Here is a 7,356-nt window from a genome sequence, read left to right as displayed (position 1 = left end):
TCATAATTCCCTGTGCAGTTTTCTTGTTTAACATTAATTTTTAACATCCAGATACACATCTGTTCCTACCTTGAAAAACATTACCACAAATATACTAATTAACCTATTAAGTTATTAATCTATTAGTAAAAAATGGATTTGTATGTTCCTGAAATAGAGAATGAAACAAAATAAATCAGTCAGAGAAAGACAAATACCATATGATTTCACTCATACGTGGAATTTAAGAAATAAAACAAATGAGCATGAGAGACAGAGACAAACCAAGGAATAATAGGTAAATTTGATTGGGTAAAATGTTTTTCACATAGTGTAGGGGGTTCAAATTTTCATTTCATCCTGTGAAGAGCAAAGAACATATTTTCAAGTCACTGATGTAAAGCAATTCTCGGTATTCATGTGATTTTTTTTCTACTTTTGCTTTAGGCACAGGTAAAACCTTCTTAATATACAGAAGATGGCATATTAATAAAAAGGAAGATCATCATCAGTGATTGACTGCATGCCATATGTAAATGCTTTTATTGCATCAACACATCCTTATGAGTTAGGTTATTTTCCTCTGTATATAGATTATTTTACCAAGATTGAGAGATCAAATCACTTCTAAATTTTTACACATATCGTAATTTTGAAACTGGAATGAGAAAGCAATTTTCTCTAATTTAAAAGTATAATTAGTTATTTCCACTCCTTCAGATTTATTATGTAGGAGAAAGATTGTGACATATTGCTAGGATTAACGGTAAACTGGCACTTTTTGTTGGGGCTGAGGACAAGAACTAGATATGCACCCTGAGGTGGGGCAGGAAGCAAGAGAGGGGTCATACATACTGTTGTGAGGAAGGATTTTATTAGGTGAGCCAAATATGTGGAAGATGCTATCAGAGGAAATCTTGTGTGACAGGCCAAGTTCTCAGATGGCCACCATGATCTCCAACCTCTGGTGTTACAGCCTGGATAATCCTCTCCCCTTGAGCTTCTGGGAAGAACCTGTTATTTTCTTCTAACCATAGAATATAGCAAAGGTGATGGGATGCCACTGCCTTGGCTAGGTTACATTATATAGCTAAGGTGAGGGGATGTCAATCCCATGATTATGCTAAGTTATATAAGGCTCTGAAGAGACTGCGGCAAGAAAAGGAGAGCTTCCTGCCTTGAAGAAGTCAGCTGCTGTGCTGTGAAATGCCTATGGAGAAGGCCGTGTAGCAGGGAACTGTAGGTGGCTTCTAAGATCTGAGGGCCTTAGTACTGTAGCACACAAAAAATGAATTCTTCCTACAACCTGTATGAGCTTGGAAGCAGATATTTTATGCAATTGAGCATCTAGGTGAGAACACAGTCCAGACTACATCTTGACTGCAGCCTTATAAAATCTTGAATCGGACATCTAAGGCATGCCCAGACTGCAGACCCAAGGAAACTGTGAGATAATAAATATGGATCGTTTGAAGACATAAAGTTTGTGGTGACTTATTACACAGCAGTAGAAAACTGATACAATTTGTGAAGCAGGGGGCACCGAGGAGGCCCAGTTACAGAGTAACATGACGGGAAGTTGGCACTGGATGGGACTTCTTTCCTGGAAGGACTAGAGTGCTGGACACTCTATATAAATGACTCGAGAACAATGTAGAACTTGAGTTATCTGCACAAGGGCACAAGGCATGGGTATAGATTAATAGTAAAATAGGCCCAAAGGAGCTGGACATTTGTTCATTCATTCAGAAATATTTACTAATGACATAAGTAATTGATGGAGAATAAATGAGCTTGAAGAGAGATCTGAAGAAATTATGCAGAATGAGGCAGAAAAAGAAGAGAAGATGGAAAATATTGAAGATAGGTGAAAACATACTTCTCACTCTAGACCTGTGAATCAGAAACTGTGGGGTAGGGGTGTAGCAATCTGCCGTCCCTGCAACTGAATCTGATGTACAGTACAGTTTGCAAAATACTGATAAAGACGAAAAGAAGTAAAAGGAACACATTTTGACTTGAAAAAATAATAGGTGATGAAAACAATTTTATTATTCTCTTCTCTTTTGGCAACAATATAAAAAAGAAAAAAGATGGGGCGCCTGGGTGGCTCAGTCGGTTGAGCGTCTGGCTTTAGCTCAGGTCATGATCTCACGGTCCGTGAGTTCGAGCCCCGCGTCAGGCTCTGTGCTGACAGCTCGGAGCCTGGAGCCTGCTTCAGATTCTGTGTCTCCCTCTCTCTCTGCCCCTCCCCCGTTCATGCTCTGTCTCTCTCTGTCTCAAAAATAAACATTAAAAAAAATTAAAAAAAAAAAAAGAAAATGATGTATGTTCATTTAGTATAGCGTAGAAAATATGAGCACAACTAAAACTTTATTAGAAGTTGTGGACTAAATGCTCATTATCCCTCCAGAGTTCACAGGCTGAAGCCTTAATGTGATGTTATTTGGAGATGAGCCTTTGGGAGTTAAGTAGGTCATTGGAATAGAGCCCCTATGATCGGATTATGTGCTTATAAGAAATTAAAGAAAGTTAGCCCTTTCCCCAACATGTGAGCATACAACAAAAAGATGTCTGTAAACTGGACAAGGCTGTCAACCCTCACCAAGAACCTGACAATGCTGGCACCCTGATCTTGGACGTCCAGCCTCTAAACTGGGAGAAATAAAGATTTGTTCTTTAAACAATATATATTTTTTAATGTTTGTTTATTTTTGAGAGAGAGTGAGCAGGGAGGGGCAGAGAAAGAGGGAGACACAAAATCCGAAGCAGGCTCCAGGCTCTGAGCTGTCAGCACAGAGCCCGACATGGGGCTCGAAGCCACAAACCATGAGATCATGACCTGAGCTGAAGTCGAAGTCAGACACTTAACAGACTGAGCCACACAGTCACCCCGTAAAGATTTATTCTTTAAGTCAAGCAGGCTCTAGTGTTCTCTTGTAGTAGTCCAAATTGACTAAGAAGTAAAGGGAACTGGTTCATAAATGAATCAAAATTTACAAAAAAAAGAATATGGATAAATATTAAACTTTTACTTTGTTTTAATGTCACATGGCCATAAAGTCATTGGATAATATAGAAAGCAACCATTTTTATTTTTATTCACCTAGAGCCAGGGGCATTTCATGTTCTAACAAATCTTTCTGCTTTAAAAATATCACTGTTCTCTTGGGACCTGAAATTTTTATTCTGAAAATTTCTATTTGACACTGTAGTTAAATAACCATATATTTGTTGATGTGTGCCAGAATACAATGGACTAGAAACTTCCCAAACTGCAGGCATAATTAATTAATCCAGCTGATATAATATGTAAAGCCAAAAGAGTGGATACTTCTTTCACACATGCCTGTCCAAGAAAATGTCAGATTCACTTTGTTTCAGTACTTGCTTAATATCAAAGATTACAAGTATCTGACCTCTCAAATAACTTTTAAGTGCTGATTTTTGCTTTTCAATATGTTGAATGCTTCTCACATTTTAAAGACAATCAGTTTAGAAGATACATTCTGAAATCTTGAAATTAGGGGTCAAATGCTGGGAATAAAGTTAAGCAAGTATTGGAAAGTAAAAACTGGAAAAACCTTGCATCATTAAGTTCATAAAACTACCTTTTAGAATTTATATAAGTAGTTTTTTAATATTAAAAATCAGAAGCCCTGCATTTGAAATTGCTTCTGTAGCATTGAGTATTTTTTTTTAATTTTTTTTTTCAACGTTTATTTATTTTTGGGACAGAGAGAGAGCATGAACGGGGGAGGGGCAGAGAGAGAGGGAGACACAGAATCGGAAACAGGCTCCAGGCTCTTAGCCATCAGCCCAGAGCCTGATGCGGGGCTCGAACTCCCGGACCGCGAGATCGTGACCTGGCTGAAGTCGGACGCTTAACCGACTGCGCCACCCAGGCGCCCTGTGTATTTAAAAAAAAAAAAAATGTATTATTTTTGAGAGAGAGAGCAATAGTGTGAGCAGAGTAGAGACAGAGAAAGGGAGACAGAGACTCTGAAGCAGGCTCAGCGCTGTCAGCACAGATCCTGATGTGGGGCTTGAACTCACAAACTGTGAGATTATGACATGAGCTAAAGTCAGACACTTAACCAACTGAGCCACCCAGACACCCAGATTTTTAAAAATTAGAAACTAGTGCTCTTCCTAAACTTGCTTTATTCTGGAAAACAAATATTTTAAAACTTCTTTAATATAGACCACTTTTGAGAAAATATAACTCTATGATAACTTTGCATGTGTGGTGTTACAGACTGAATTGTATTCCTGTCCCAAAATTATGTGTTGGAGACTTAGCTCCCAATGTGAATGCATTTGGAGATAGGGCCTGTAAGGAGGTAAAAAAAAAAAAAAAAGTGAGGCATGAGGGTGGGGCCCTAATCTGATAGGATTAGCATCCTTATAAGGAGAAGAAGAAACACCAGAATTCACTCTTTCTGAAAACACAGAGAGAAGACCTTGGAAGGACACAGTGAGAAGGCCCCATCTGCAATCTGGGAGAAAGGTCTCACCAGAAACAAACCTTGCTCACACCTAGATCTTGAATTTACAACCTCAGAACTGTGAGAGGAAAAGAATTCTGTCGTTTAAGCCACTCACTCTGTCGTTTAAGCCACTCAGTATACATGTGGATATACATTAATGGATACAGAACAATCCCTGATACAAAGAAAGTGCTAAAAACATTATTCATTGAATAAAGGAATAAACACAGAGAGTTTTCAATAGTCAATACAACTACAGTTGTCTCAACTTCACATCTCAAGGACATGTCCATAAACATCTAACAAATGCCACCTTACGCTGTTTTGTAAACTGTGCACATTTGAGTTTTGTTAAATGTGTAGCTATGCTTATGTAATTATGAAGAGTAAATTTTGCATTTGTATTGCATTTGTGTTGCGTTTAACATCTAAGGTAAAATAAGAGTAAAGAATCACCCTTGACACACACTGGGTTCTAACATCAGGGCCTCACTGTAGTGTTGTTTCAAGTACTGGAACAGGAAGACAACTGACCCCTGAGGAAAACACCCTGTGTTGCCTATAGGAACACCGGAACTGGAGAACAAAATGATTTAATGTGCATTTAATATCCTGGCTTTCAGACCAAAAGAACTATATCAGTAACTTTCTGTCAGAACCTATTAGGGCCCTTAATTAAAAGGAAGCTAGGAAATATGTAGGACCACATGGATAGTAGTTGAACAGTAAATGTATCTGCCACATAATTGATCTTTGGTTCTAAGTTTTTGGTGACTGTTTACTGAACCTATTCTGGTACCAAATACTCATGAATCGTGGTTTGCTCAGGAAAATATTTCAAGGATTTAGGTACTTAAAATATATTTGCAAGGGATGATGTGAAGGTGGACGAAACACAACGATCTCAGGGAAGCGAGGAGTTTAGAGGAGATTTTTCTTTGTGAGCTCATGTTTTTATTTAATATTTCTTGTAAAACCTCCTGCTGACTTTATGAATTTGCCGATGTTGCTTCTACCTTCCCTGTTGGTGCTACCTAGCAGTTTTCTGCAAAAGCATCGGTATGTCCTTTTCCTCTTCAATAAATTCCAAGTGGCCCTCAGTCTCTCAGGGCTATTTTGTTGCCTTTTTCCTCCAGAATTTCCCCTTCTCACATTGAAGCATAACCATATCTTTTCTCATTTCCCTTTAATATTTCCAGGTTTTGATACAGTATATATCATTCTCACCTTTTAATCACTCAAAGTATTTATATCATGCTATTGTCTGAATAAATCCACACTTAGAAAAATATATTATCAAAAAAAAGTCAGGTTACAGATGAACACTTTGTGCATAGCTATTTTTATGCAACATACGTACCAAGGACCACACGGTAGCAGCAGCTGTGGTATGATTCCTAGAGTAGGCTGTATATGTTTCTCAGTCCTCTAAGTAACTTCACACTGACTATATTTCCCTCTCAATTTGATGCTTAAAATCTTCCCATACAGAGGGTAGCACAACTATTACTTTGGTCAATTTACAAGTGAGAAAACAGCACAGTGTTTCATGATTATGGAAAAATCATGAATCTGACTCCAAATTTAATAATTTTCATTTTAACATAATTCTATTAGCTATAACCCCATATATTAAATATATGTGTATATGTTATATGTGTAAATATATATAAATATATATGTTGTAAATCTAGGAAGACAAGACAGAATTTTCCACATTTTAGAGGCTAATTCTATTAGCTATAACCCCATATACTAAATATATGTGTATATTTTATACGTGTAGATATATATAAATATACATCTTATAAATTTAGGAAGATAAGACAGAATTTTTCACATTTCAGAAGTGAGAAAACTGAGACTCAGGAAACGTAGGTAATTTGCTCAAGGGCAAACAACAAGCAATAAAATACAAATTCAGCCTCTTATTCAGAAACCTGCAGAAGAAATATTACACATGCAACTTTCATTATCTACTTTGAAGAAATGGTACAGTGCAAGATACACTGAAGATATAATAACAAAGAATTCTATTTATGGTGACCCAAAAACTCACTATTGAATGCTCTTCTAGGAAGTTAGAACTTAAATTTTTTAAACATATTTTTAAAAAATGTTTGTTATTTTGAGAGAGAAAGAGAGCACAAGCAGGGGAGGGGTAGAGAGAGGGAGACCCAGAATACGAAACAGGCTCCAGGCTCTGAGCTGTCGGCACAGAGCCTAACGTGGGACTTGAACCCATGAACCGTGAGATCACGACTTGAGCCGAAGTCAGATGTTTAACTGACTAAGCCATCCAGGCGCCCCAGAACTTAATTTTTTTTGATTCAGCTTTACAACTCATGAAGTATCCAAACAGAATACTAATTTCTTTTGTTATAACAACTCTCAGATAACTCAAATCATTAAATCCATTATCTATAATCCATACTAGACGAGATTCTAAAATCAAGAGAGAGAAATTGATGTAATATCCTAAAAAAATTGATGGTGAAGTCTAGACTAGTACCTGACTTTAAAATACAAATCTTTGACATTTTCGCCACAACATATTTCTTTGACCAGAGGAAAAGCTAGTCTCTTTAAAAAATCAATAAATCTTATGATGTGCAAAGCAAACTCAATGAGCAATTAGTAGGAAGTGGTACCATTAACTGAAATGGAAAAATCTGGAAAAGAAACAGGTATAGGAGTAAAAATGTAAGTATTTTTTATGCACATGTGGGGATACATAAGAAAATCTAGGTACTTGTGTATTCCTATTAATAACATTCCTCTGTGCAATTGCTTTCTTTTAATATGTTGAAGAGTTGTCTCCCTGAATGAACACATACAAACCTAAAGATATATTTGCATGATATTTCATTCTAAGAATGTGTCATAC

General features: G+C 36.9%; 1 protein-coding gene across 2 annotated transcripts in view; it reads left to right on the top strand.

Moving 5' to 3' along the window:
* Nucleotides 1-7,356, top strand: part of LOC123381008 — a 789,636-nt gene that overhangs the window by 755,020 nt on the left and 27,260 nt on the right. The window lies entirely within an intron of this gene.

This window comes from Felis catus, chromosome D2, assembly GCF_018350175.1.
Source record: "Felis catus isolate Fca126 chromosome D2, F.catus_Fca126_mat1.0, whole genome shotgun sequence".
Taxonomy (NCBI): Eukaryota; Metazoa; Chordata; class Mammalia; order Carnivora; family Felidae; genus Felis; species Felis catus.
The sequence above is the reverse complement of the archived record's forward strand: the minus strand, read 5'-3'. Positions and strand labels throughout refer to the sequence as shown.